The 13,747-nt window shown below is 45.1% G+C and overlaps 1 pseudogene; it reads left to right on the top strand.

Moving 5' to 3' along the window:
• The first annotated feature begins 7,356 nt into the window (after positions 1-7,356).
• LOC134207325 (origin recognition complex subunit 2-like) lies at positions 7,357-9,321 on the top strand (annotated as a pseudogene).
• Positions 9,322-13,747: the final 4,426 nt, after the last annotated feature.

The raw sequence follows: 13,747 nt of genomic DNA, 5'->3' as shown, positions 1-13,747 counted from the left end.
CCTTACAGTCTATCACTAAACTCAAACTATCATCCTTTTTAACCACGACTACTATGGGGGAAGCCCAAAGGCTAGTTTTAATAGGAGTAATGATTCCATCTTTTTGCATGTCATCTAACAGGGCCAATAACCTTCCTTTTAAACTATATGGTACATCGTATGCTCTCTTGAAGATTGGTTTATTCTCACGGAGAACCAAATCCGCTTCAAATCCTGTAATAGGAGAAAGAATATATCCATCGAAAACGTTACAATTCTTCGCTTGAATATCTTTCAAAAAAAAGTTCATCTTTTGTCATAGCGCCATTAATAGAATTAGGGGAATTGGGTTGGGAAGAGAAAGCGAAACAGAGGTTCCGCACTACCCTGGTTTCAGGTGAACGGCTGGCCAGATTCCTAAGTTTTTCCCGCTTAGGTCCTCCAGCTCATAGGAGGACGAGCCGATTTTAGCCTTCACCCTGCAGGGTAGATATTGCCGGCCAAGTTTGGCATTGTAATTTTCGACGGCCGAAGACTGCTTCATGTTCTTCCGGTAGACTAACTGTCCTTCCGCAAAGGACTTGGTGAACGTACGGTTACGCATATTGTAACGGCTTCGGGACACGTCGCGTCGTGAGATTTTTCGAAATTTTACGAACGATCTCGTGAATGTTCGTGAACATCTGTTTGCGTCTTTCCGCTTTCTCTACCGCGGATAATTCGTCTCCGTGACGAGATAGACGGTGGTCGCACCCCTGCTCCGATAGCTATTGTCCATGGGTAATGAAATACGGAGTGAACCCGGTCGAGGCGTGGATACTGGTGTTGATCATTAGCTCAATTTCGGGAACTTTCGTATCCCATATACGCTGGTTTTCCTGGACATAAGTGCGTATGGCCGCGTTTATTGCCCGGTTGACGCGCTCGACCAGATTCGATTGCGAATGGTAACGGGAGTTCAACTAGTGTGTGATTTTGAAGTGGTCTAATAATTCTTTGAAGTCCTTCGAAGTGAAAGTACTGCCATTGTCGGTGATAATGGTTTCAGGGACATAATTCCGGTAGAACCACTGATTCTTCAAAATCACACACATGGCTGAACTACCCAGCATTTTCATCGGGTGAATCATTGCCCACTTCGAGAAATAGTCACAAATCACTAAAATGTGTTGATTTCCCTTCCGGCTCCGTGGCAAAGGACCAACAAAATCCATCGAAATGATTTGCCACGGCCGGGACGCACAGCGCATTTTCCCCATCTCCGGGGTTGTTTGGACGTAAGACGGCTTGACCTCCTTGCAGGTGGAACAAGCGTCGATATATGTCCTGACGTCCTTGGCCATCTTGGGCCATTAATAGCACTGTTGGACACGAGCTATCGTTTTGTCAAACCCAGGATGGAAGTGCTCATCGTGAGCTTGCCTCAAAACCTCGGCGACATCATCGGCTGGAACCAGTGATGGGAAATGTCAAAAAAATGTCATGGGGTTGCTATTACTAATTTGCTAATAACTTTTTTCAAAAGTTATGTACAATTCGGATTTTTTTATGAACATGTAATGCTCAAAGGATCCTACAAGTTTGCCAAACAGGTCATTGTTCTAAATACACAGTATGAGGCACGATAACGAATTTAAAAAAATGTCACGGAATGTCATGACATTAATGTCATTTGACACTAATTCGGCTCTCACGGCGCCAATTTAAGTTTTAGAGCAATGACCTGTTAGAAAAAGATTTAGTATCCTTTGAAGGCTTTATATTCATATAAAACATATGATTGTAAATTACTTGTGAAAAAAACAAATTAGTCCCATGACATCAATATGACATTTCCCGTCACTGGCTGGAACTACTTGCTTCCATACGAATCGCGAGTCGAAAGGTACATTCCTGGCACTGACGAACTTATACAGCCTGCGCCGTCTTCAACCTTGAAGTCGACGAAGTCGACTGGGCGACTGCTGACCTTATCCATCAAGGATGCGTACCACGGGGAAGTCGGTGAATCTTAGACTAACGCCATGCTTCTCGACAATGCATTCGGGACGATATTTTCCTTGCCTTTCCGGTGCACTACGGGCATGTCGAACTGCTGAAAGTCCAAGCTCCACCAACTACACCGGGACCCAACCTTCCACTTCGTTTTTAGGATGTGGGTCAACGCCGACGAATCCGTCACTAAGGTGAAGTGGTAACCTTTAATGTACCCCTGAAACGCTTCGATGGAGAGCAAGGCGGCTAAAGCTTCCTTCTCGGCAGCGTGGTAGTTCTTTTGAGGAGTGGTGAGCTTCCTAGAAAAATAAGAAATTATCCGCTCACCCTTCTCTTACTGCTGAGTAAGCACTTCCGCAACAGCGACATCGCTGGCATCCGTCTGGATGACGAACTCCCGAGAGAAATCGGGTCTTCCCAGAATCGGAGCGGCGATCAGCTGCTCTTTTATCTGGCAGAAAGCACTCTCCGCGGTTGCATTCCAGCCGATGACTTTGGATTTGGGCTTGAGGAGGTCCGACAGGGGCCGCAAGTCTCGCTGAAGTTCGGGATGAACCGGCGGTAATAATTTGCCATTTCTGGGAATCTCCTGAGCTTGGTGATCGTGGTCGGTCTCTCGTATTCGACGATTGGACGGATCTTATCCGGATTTCCACGCAGACCTTCCGAGCCCAAGAGATATCCTAGGAAGGAAATCTCCGGCACCCCGAGACTGAGACTTCTCCAGGTTTATCATAAGGTTGGCTCTGTACAGTCGACGATATCGTCAAAGTAGACGAAGACATAGGGTTCCAGTACACCGTGGCCCAAAACTCGCCAGACTTGCCAGCGTAGCAGGACTGTTGACAAGACCAAAGGGCATCCGGGTGTACTAGAACAACACCTTACCCTGCACACTGAATGCCGTATACTTCCTCGAGGACTTCTCCAGTGGAGCTTGTAAGTAGGCCTCCGTCAAGTCTATAGTGGATAGGTATTTCGCCCTCGGAAGTTGGCAGTTGGTAAGCATCACGAACAGTGCGTGCGTTAATCTTACGCGCGTCTAAACGCGTCTGACGACTGGTACGCAGTTCAGCGACCAATCCGAGTTGCTGGGTTCAATTATGCCAGCGTCCAACAATCTCTGCAGTTCCACGGACACCAGACCTTGTGTCTTGGGGGACATGACTTATGGGAACTGCCGAACGGGCGGTTTTCTCCGCCACTCTTCACTGAGTTCGATTTTGTGTTCCGCCAACGGAGTGGTTGTCAATCGTCCGGGGCGGGCTGCTATAAACAGCGTTTTGATCTGCTCTATAGTCTGCTGCTCGCTAGCAGTCAGAACAGTCGGAGACGGTGGTGACTCGCGGCTCATTTCTTCCTCTGAGTTCTCCAGCATGGCGGTGATCAGTGATTGTGGGCTGGATACTGAAGGTCCATCCATGCCATCCATGCCACAGATGCAGTTGATGGCCAGGTTAGGAACTACCAGAGTCGGAATAACGTTGACCGGACCGTTCCTTGAAAAAGGTAAATAAATTCGTCCGCGGACATTGAGCGCTTCTCCGCTCGCTGTGCGTAGGCGAACGGGATCCCGAAGTGGAAATAACTGCTTCGGTTTAAGGGAATTGAAGACGCTGTCATTGATCAGGGTAAGATTGCTACCGCTGTCAAGAAGAGCGCGAAAGTTTACACCGTAAACTTATACAGAAGTGTAAGGACGATTATCATTGGGGAATGGATATGAAATGCCGAACGAAACCGGGGATACCTGGTACAGGTCATCTGAAGCCGGCTCGAAACAAGCAGGAGGTTTTACGCCTAGAAGTTTTGGTTCAGCGGCCGGCGGTTTTGGCTCGCTGCGATGGCGTTTTTTACGCAGTACAGAAAATTTGTTGGACGGATAGCCTCGGAATCCACAGTTCTCGCACAGTGCTCCTTTCGGAAATCGGCATTGGTCCATCCGATGCCGAAACTTGCCGCAATTGAAGCAGTAGCGACTGGGGAGAGGCTGATGAGACTCGATCATGTCTTCGAGTGTCGCGTGTGACCGAATTGACCCGCGGGGACCAGCGGCTCCGCCCTGGGAACCCTTTTGTTGCTCGTTCGATTGCGAGAAGGAGTGGCCGGATTGGGACGCCGGCTGGGACGAGCGCTGCTTGCTCGCTTGCTTCTCCTTTTTCGGTTTAGGGGTCTCAGAATGTTCTACCGCATTCACCGACTTCTCCGTTCCAAAGACCTTATTGTACACGGAGAAGTTGACAGCGTCTATCTTCTGACCTGCAGACACCAATGTCTGGAGGTCGGCGATAGGAAGGAAATTCAGCTGTTTTTTTATAATCGATCCGAACATTCTGCATCAGAATTTGGACCTTTTCATGTTCCGGAATGGGAACACTCATTGTTCCGAACAGTTCCTCCATACTGTGATAGTACTGGAGAAACGTTTCTTTCCGCAACTGGTGACGCTGATAAACCTTCATTTTTATCATGGTATCTAGATCGGGGTGCATGAATGTCCTCCTGAGCTCTAGAACCAGGTGCTGCCAATTCAACAGGCGACCGGTGGCCCGCATGGTCATATACCACTGCAAGGCGGGTCCATTGAAAAGGTGAATCGCTGAATCGAATAGCTCGACTTCTGAGACATGCTCAGATACGGCCATGGCATGAACCATTCCAAGGAACTGGTTCAACTTCAACCCTTGATCCTCGCCATCGTATTTGGAAATTGTCCACTTGGACACAGGTAAGCTGTGACTGACCACGGCATTGAAACCGGCGCCTAACCGGTACCTATGGCTGGATTTCCGAGCCACGAACTAGTAGCGGAAGAGCTACTGAAAGGCTGAATACTCGAAGACTTTTGAAGGTGGTCCAGCCAAGAGGTAGAACAGTGCTGACGAATAGCTCTGAGGAAGCGAGAATGTGACACTAGTACTCGGTCTTGAGTGAGAAGCCACCGTATATGGGTTTGTGAATTTGTAGAATAGGCGGAACTGTAAGCATAATGTTCGGTGGATGGCACCGGTTTACCGGAGCGCGCAACGCCGGTATTGTTGAAGTCCTCAAAGACTTGAAGATGAGCTGAATAGGGAGTGAACGGAGGTTTAATCATCGGAATACTAGGTACTCCGGGCTGTACATTCGATATATTCGGCTGGGTTCCACTCGGAACGCAGGATATACAGTACAGAACTCTCATCCCGTTGCTTATCTCTTCTATCCAGCTCCGCTTCGAGCTCTTTAATCCTCGCCATGAACGAGTTCACACATACGGCACCTTCTTGTTGGGAACCTGCAGAATTACTTTCTGCCGGCACGGTTCCCTGAGGAATAGCCCCGGTACCAGTCACTGGAGTGGGCAAAACAGGAGGTGCAGCATAACCCTCTGCACTGAACAGATCCACCAACGAATGGTCCTCCGCATCCTCCCTGTTTTCTACTCTCTGATCCTCAGAACCCCCATAAAAATGATTCAATAAAAGTTTCACCACGTCTATCAACATCGCTTTTAAAAAGTTTTCCGCTTCTCCCAATTCCCTATAGCATTGTTAACTAGAAGGACAATTCGGTGGCCAAAATGCAGCAACCTTGCTTGCCCTCTCACCCTGAGGATCTTGTCATTCTCCTTCAGACCTTCTACGATCTCGTCAAAATTCCTTCGGCAAAATTGAATCGTTTCCTCCCAATCCACATCAAGTGCTACCTCGATCGTTTTCAGATTTTCTTTCTCGTTTTTTAATGTCGAAGGGTTCTTCGCCTTCGAGAATAGGTGGGATCGTCACGGATCACTATCGATCGGATATTGAGCTCAAATTCGAGCTCATAGGGCATTAAATTCCCAAGTATTGTGTCAACAGGAGAATGTTTAAAAAATCAACCGACGACAATCAACAAGTAGCAAAACATTTAGAATGTAATTGTAATTTTAGGAAAAATGTGTAGCTAGCCACATCGAATTAATTTCAATTTCAACCCTTTTTCATTATTTCATAGAGTTAGGCTCAAGCGTAAGAAAATAATTCGAGATCTGTAGCCATTTGTTTTCATGAGCGTTTTTCTAATCTATGCTTCGAAATTGCTACGTTTTTTACCTTTCTCGTATAATAAAAAATCGCACTTTTGTCCCATATGGTCTAAGTTAAATATAATAAAAAAAGCTGGTTTTGGAGCGAAACAGTGATGGGTAAAATAATTTTTGATATCTCGCGTAACATATGATTACGGCTTATAAACCAAAACCATGATTTTTGATTTTCTGGCATGAACGATTGCTTTGTAAATTATTCTTCATGATAGTTAAAACTCCGTACTTGATATCTCTTAAGAAACACATTAATTGCTATTTTGAGTGAACGTCTCATGAACCATTTGCACCGTTGTGGTTTTTAAGTCCTTTGTTGGCGCCCTTAACTACCATGCGGAATGTTTGCTTTGGTTTTTAGGCCGTTCACTTTATATTGTTTATTTAGGAAAACTAGCTTCAAGTTATTTTAAAATGTATATTCTTACTAGGTTTTCGATATATCGCATAGCAGAACTGCTCCGGCTAACAAATCTAAACAATTCCGCTGGTGTTAGTAGCTTTTGAGCAAACGGCTTAAAACCAGACGTGTTGCCGGTGATGCGAGTAAACGGCGTGATTTTTGTTTTAGCTGAAATTTTGTAGATTTTGAATGGTTTTTCAATTAATCTTGATCTGCTGTTATAATATAACCATCAACGTATAGTATTGACATGGTTTTGGCAATGAAATGAGTTTCTACTTCAATAAATGAATTAAATTAGTCATAGAAAATTTGAACCTCATTTTTCTCGGTTCAGCTTTGTTGGTTTTTCGGCCCTAATCATATGTTGCTCGAGATATAATCATATAACTTTGTCTGTGATATAACCATCAATCAATGCAGTGACCCTCCGCTTTGCAAGTTCCGGAACACACAAGTTTGTGCGAGATCCGTATATATCATGTGCTCAACATCCTAAAATTCATCGGAATCAACTTGTCAGTACTCCAGAAGCGTACATCAAAGTAAAATAAAGAAATAAATAAGTTTAATTTTATTTTAATCGGACCAAAGCCTAATGCTAATCTACATGTAAAATGCAATAAGATCTTTTCGTAAATTACCCGAGGTAATAGATAAGGTTGAAAGATACTTATTTCATGACAATTCCGAATGAGCGTGTTTTATAGCATTTGTTTTTATAGCAAAAATGGCGCGCAATCATCATCTTGACGGATGATTGTTTATTTTCGAAGCGCAGTAATGACGGTCATGACGGTTACAGTTAGCACGATTTGGAATTTATTTTAAACTATTTTAAACTGTATTAATCATATTTAACTGGTGACAATAGTGAGAATTTCTTAGCAATTATCAAGATTATAGTTTCTCAATGAACCGCCGAAATCGACTCACGTTCGCCAGTTGGTCGCCGATTCCGACGATTGTCTTTAGTTCGAGGGAGGAATCTTCCCGAGATCTCGCAACAACCGTAAACAAGGAAGCGTAAAGAACAAACGCAACCAATGATGGTTCTTTGGATGCAAAGGATATGAATGATGGATTTATAGAGGAGTAGAAGCACCAGTGCAGAATAATGCTAGACGCTCGATGCGGCATCGGTCACCCAATAAACGATACACCGAGGTGTCGAAATCAACACGACATAAAGCCAGGGCATGATTCGAAGAAGATAACAGTCATGCGGAATCGGCTACAGACGATGACAACCAAATCGACGATCTGGTGGGTAAAGTCAAGACGACGCATTGTTCGAAGAACGAATGGATGTTGAGGGCAGAAGATGTACGGTTTCAAACGCCGCGCAAACGAGGCTCGATGAGTGTCTGGCGTCTAGTGTCCACCGGACGCCTACCGTTGCTACCAACAGGTCGAAAAGCATTGGTGGTAGGCTGATAGAACGCCGAAAACCCTACACGGCCGGAAGGGTAAAAGCAAGATGGAATTGGTTAAAACGCCCACCGAGTTCGGAAAACTTAAGAAAGGTAATTGATTATTGAACTAGGATTCGCTGTCAAATCAAAGAAAATTCTATGTTATATTATTATTTGTTTTTATTTCAGATTCAAAAGAATGGTACACGAATCTGGTTCGGATTTTGGCTAGTGACAGTGATTTTGTTCTCCTCAGAGGACGACGATGATGAAGAAGGGAGGAGGATGATCAGGAACGATGAGGATGATGATGATGCTAAGCCAAAGCGGCCCGTTATTCGAAATCAGTTAGGATCCATAGGCATTGGTACACCTGTGAAGCTTTGCAACAACGCCAACACCTACGGGTCAGCGTGTAAGCGGTCGAATTCAGAAATCGTCAGAAGTCTAATTTGGATTATGTTCTAAAGCGATGACTATTTTACATCACAGTTCATCAAAGTGATCACCTCAGATTCCACTTTGGATCGATTAAACACTCCCCGTCTGCCACACGATCAGCTCTTCCGATTGTTAAAAGAATTTCGAGGTTCGACGGAGCACCAGAAAGCCATTCAGGGACTGCATGAGGAATACGAAAGTCATTTCACTAATGGCTCTTCCTCGAGACGAGGATTAACATCCTCCTTGGATTGGATCCAAGCGGAACCTTCTGCAATCCTTCCACCACAAAGTACTGGCCAACCAGCCAGTCATAGTGGTGAATGGATTTTTCAACGCTCACTATTAAAGACATCTGGACGCAATCACCGGGGACGTATTGGATCTCAATGTCCGGTGCCAACTTCCACGAGCTGGTGGACATCATCGAGGAAGAGTTTAGCCTGCCGGACACGCACCTTTCCTGATCGTTCACAATCTGGACGGAACCATGTTGCGAAACGGCAAAGCGCAGAATATTCTGGCTCGTTTGGCCAATATCGACAACATTCACCTGCTGGCGTCGATAGATCAATCAACACACCATTGAGTAAGTTTAGGAAGGGATACGATTTGTTTTTAGGTTTTAGCCGCATCTCTCTTATTACCGTTCAACTGTAACTCTAAAATATTTACCTCTTATTATATTTCCTTATTTCGAAATCATTTCTTATCACAGTCTGGGATTCATCCAAGCTAAGCTACTACAACTTCTCCTGGTGGGACGTCACGACGATGACCGTACTCGGACGAAACGGCCTTCGAGAACTCTTTACTGGTGCAAAATTCCGGTGCCTTGGCGCTGTCCTCGATAAAGAACGTGTTCCAATCTTTACGTCAATTCACGCGGTATATTTATGGCTATCGTGCGATACCAGCTGGCAACGGGCAATCCGCACTACCGGGATGCTGTTCAAGGAGCTGTATTCTAACTGCCGGGAGCATTCCTGATCAGTTCGGATCTGGCTCTGAGGGCCCACTGACAGGTTCATCGATCAAACTGGTCCGGGTAAGCGGACCGTTGACAGGCGGAGAATCTGCTGATTCCGATCGAGCACGGTTTGCTGCAGCAGTTTGTCGGGAGAATGAAGACAAATGGTACGTTGGAAGTGAAGTACGATTGAGGATTTGTTAAAAGTTACATTATTTTTGCTAAGGTAATTAAATGTGTTTGTGTGTGACATAGGAATACAATTGTTGTAAGAAAGAAGTCGTCCCTTGAATATTGTCTGCTCGATGCTCAAAATATAATTGCAAAGCCACCGGTCCAAAATCTTCTCTCATCATGGAGCCACAGCAACCGAAGCGGTTGCCTACTCGCGGTTTCGTCGTCTCAATGATCTTGTTCATCGCAGCGACGGAGTGGAGATTAAGGTACGTCTGCACCGTGGGCCTTCGCTTCTCGAAACCGTAGATCGTCCAACCCATTTTCGATCCTACAGCGATCGATTCGTTCGATGTTCCGACACGTGGCGCAAATAGGTGGAGATTGTCCAATTTGATGAGAATCGTTGGTACGCCGGACGGAAAGTCCTTCGTCGGTATGCCGAGAGATATTATCTGCATACCGCATATTCGGCTTCGGAAGCTGTAACTTGCATACTGTTCGCATATCAAACAACGGGAACTTCTCGAAGACCTTGTCGACATCATCTCCCTTCTTCGAGATTCGTTCTCAACCCGGTTAATGTTTCCGATCAGTGGTCTCTGCCTCTGCGTGCCGTACCGATCACCCGGTGGAACGATTGATGACCATCCGTTATAATACGACTAGTGTCACTCGGTAGGAGCGGTCCCTCGGATCTGCGCCAGCTACTTACCAGTAGATGCCAGAATGTCACTGCCCATTCGCTGCTGACCATCGTGACTCATCGAGATCAGGTATGGCAGCTAACGCTCGAACACGGTTTTCCAAATAAAATGACACGGTTGACGACGATGGAGCGGGTGATATGCGTAGTTCAAGTTTCAGGAGCATTTTCGTGCCTATTTGAAACACACAGAGGGTTACGACAAGGTGATGGTCTTTTGTGCCTGCCATTCAACATATTGGTTTGGAGGGAGTAATACGAGGGTCAAGGATAGACACGAGTGATGCTATTTTCACGAAGTCCGTCCGTCCGACATAGACCTCTGACCTGACCTCCATAATACTTATTATGTGTTTACGCCTCTTACATTGAACCCACCCTATGTCCTCGGACATTGATCTCGACATCGAGCCTCATCCCAATCCCCGTTGAGAGCGGGAGCGGGAGAAGTCGACGACGAGTCTGAGTTCAACGTAAAAGACGGAGGTAGCGAGTCGTCGAACTATCCAGCAAAAAGCAACCGTCATAGCAGCAAAGCCAGTAATGGGTTGGGCGAGGTGTAAGTCAAAGTAGAGGCCTTGATTATCAAGGCCTCTAGTCAAAGCTAAGGGAGCAGTGTCATTGACTGCAGATAGGAGCGTATCGTTGGTCAGTATTAGGAGAGAGCAGCTAGCTAGCTATAAACAAAAGAAGTCGACCGAAATCTAGCTTGGCTAGGATGAACACCCATGCATAAATAATTAAAGCTAGAATGCATTGTCGCAACAACTTCCAAAATTTTGTGGGAATCGGTAGTGGGTCCGCTATTCATCAGTCACTTGCTGTTAGAAGGGACTTAGCAAACAAAGCCTGCGAAGCGAAGTAATAAGATTGTATTAGGTTTTGTTTTACACCTGGACATAGTCCGATCACACAATTTCATCTAAAATGTTATTTCAATTTGATTAAAAGAAACATCCATAAATTACGCAACGCTTATCTGGAAGGAATTTGCGTGATGTATGACGATCCATACAATTTTTTAGAAGATTCATACAAAAAGTGTAGAAGGATTTGAAAAGTTAGTTAGCAGTGATATCAATTTTCAACATATATAGCATAATGAATTACTGAAAAACGTTAAAGATAAATGAACTTGTTTCTGAATTGTGAGAAAGATTTCCATCAGCATCCAGGAAGGGTTCTCATCAGAATCCGAGAAAATTACCACTGGAATCTCTGAAGAATTCCTTCAGAATCATCAAATTTCAACCGGAATCCAGAAGACTTCACACTGGATTCCTTTCAGTATGGTTGAGGGATACCCTTGGGAATATGTGGGGATACTGTGGGGCCTGTGGATAGCTCCATTGGTGTTGCGGTGCTTGACTCGGTCGCGTTTGCACCCGTTGATTGTCCGATGAGGAAGAGGCCAGAGTCATGGCCTACTGTGGGTGATCCAATGCCATGCAATCGTTCGTTATACGAAAGGTGATAGCATCTGTCAACTGAACACACACTGCCCATTCTGCAACATATATCTTACCCCCACAGATACCCTTCATCATTTATGAAGGTCAGTATTTGCTTCAGTCTCTCGTTCATTTGCTCTGGAATTTCTCCGTAGACGTTCGAAAACTTGTTTCAGAATTGTTTGGAAATTTGCTTCGAAATTCTTAGACGATTTGTTTCAGAATCGTTAGATGATTTGCTTTGGAATCCCTTGAAGATTTAATTCGGAGTCTTCCGACGTTTTGCTTCGGAATCCCTCGACAAATTGCTTCGAAGTCCTTGATTCTATTCAATTCTATATATAATTCTATAAAGCAACGAAACGAAAAAAGTTACCTTATAACGAGGCTGACCTGTACATCGAAGGTTTGCCTTGGAATCCCTCGACGAGTTGCTCCGAAATGCTTCGATAATTGCTTAGTCTCTCGAGATTTGCTTCAATATTCAATATAAAATCAAAGCACTTGAAGCCGTCGAATTGGCCTTGGCCTATCAGACACCTTCTGACATAAGCCAAGATTACTTGGAATGTGGCAACTGCGTTTCAGCTCGACCCTTCTTCAACCGGATTGTCGGTATCCTGGATTCAACACCACACTGATTTCTCAGGACTACTTCGATTGAGCATAGGGCTAACATGCACCCCATTGCCCAGCTCATGATGAACTTATACTCACTAAATGAAAAATCACGAAATAAAGTTAAAAAATTACCCAGCACTTCTTCTGTCATCTGTTCCGCAGCATCCGCTTCAGACCGAGAATCATCTCCCCTTCTGCGTTTTGTCGCTTCTCGCCGAGTTTTTCATCGCTTCTATGGCCCTCAATTACATCGGCGTAGTTTCCCTCGCTTTGAATAATTGCCTCGTGTCTGTCCTTCGACTACAGCCATTGGAAAATGCGCTTTTTCGCATACGAGGTAACGGTCCTTCTCTCTCTCAGCTGCAGGGCTGGTAGCAAAAATGCCGCCAAAATAGTAGCTTTAGTAAAAGCTGACAAAGGGACAAATTGACTTTCAGTTTCAGAAAAGTGACCAAATAGTGACTGTTTCAGTTACCAATTCGATGAGACGAAATTAAGCGTTTTTGGGTCGAGGAGATTTTTCGTAGTTTGTGGCGAAACCATCTTCCTCACTCTCTCTCATAACGAACTCAGAAACGAAATGAAAATCGTGCACGCTAACTTTTCTCTCTCTTTTTGTCGAGGAAATTTTAGTAAATATCAATCAAAGTAGGGCTACTAAGAACTATGAAGTTCTATCAATCGTTTGCGCCACTGGAAATGAGCAAAACATGGTTATCTATCACTCATAAGACCTGTTTTCTTGAATGATTTCTGGGCAAAAATCTGCGTGAATGAACATTCCTTCTCATGAGAATGAGTGAAAATTGCGATCACTGGATTAGCTTAGGCACGCCAAATGCTGGGTAAAGCGTACCATTGGTACTTCGCGTACCTGAAGGAATAAAATAGACCCCATCTTGCGGCCCTTAGCCTCTTACCCAGCAACTCCTATCCCTACCTCCCGTGGTGCTAGCCAGGATACGAGCAATCTTAGGAAGATCGGGAACCAACCCGGTGGGAACTATGGTCGTATGTTGACAGGGAATGGGGGGTTTGCTCCTCTCAGCAAATCTTGCTGAGCGTCTGTTTTCCATGTCAGGATCGGCTCACAACAGCGTCTGTTCTCCATATTAGGGGCGGCTGATCATCGTCCGAGTGCCAGCGAGGGACTCAAATGAAACTGTACCATGGTCCACCGGGAATAAGGAGAATGGTCCTCGGAAATTTAGGAGTTTGGTTCAGTCCCTCAAGCCACCTTTAAAAAAAACATACGCAACGAACAATCAACAAGAGAAGTACGGACCGGAACCATCGGCGAAGACCACTGCGACGAAAAGGGACTACGATTGAAACTCGGTTCGTGGAACTCAAATCTCTCAACTTCATCAGGACACACGCATACTGCCGATCCATGGCAAACCGTGGATTCATCGTAGTGCTACAGGAGGTTTTTGGAAGGATTTAGGTAATCCATCCATCTACACAGGCTGCGGCAACACACACGAGGTGGGAATAGCTTTTATAGTGATGGGAGATATGCAAGG

The sequence above is a fragment of the Armigeres subalbatus genome, chromosome 1 (assembly GCF_024139115.2).
Source record: "Armigeres subalbatus isolate Guangzhou_Male chromosome 1, GZ_Asu_2, whole genome shotgun sequence".
Lineage (NCBI taxonomy): Eukaryota > Metazoa > Arthropoda > Insecta > Diptera > Culicidae > Armigeres > Armigeres subalbatus.
The sequence above is the reverse complement of the archived record's forward strand: the minus strand, read 5'-3'. Positions and strand labels throughout refer to the sequence as shown.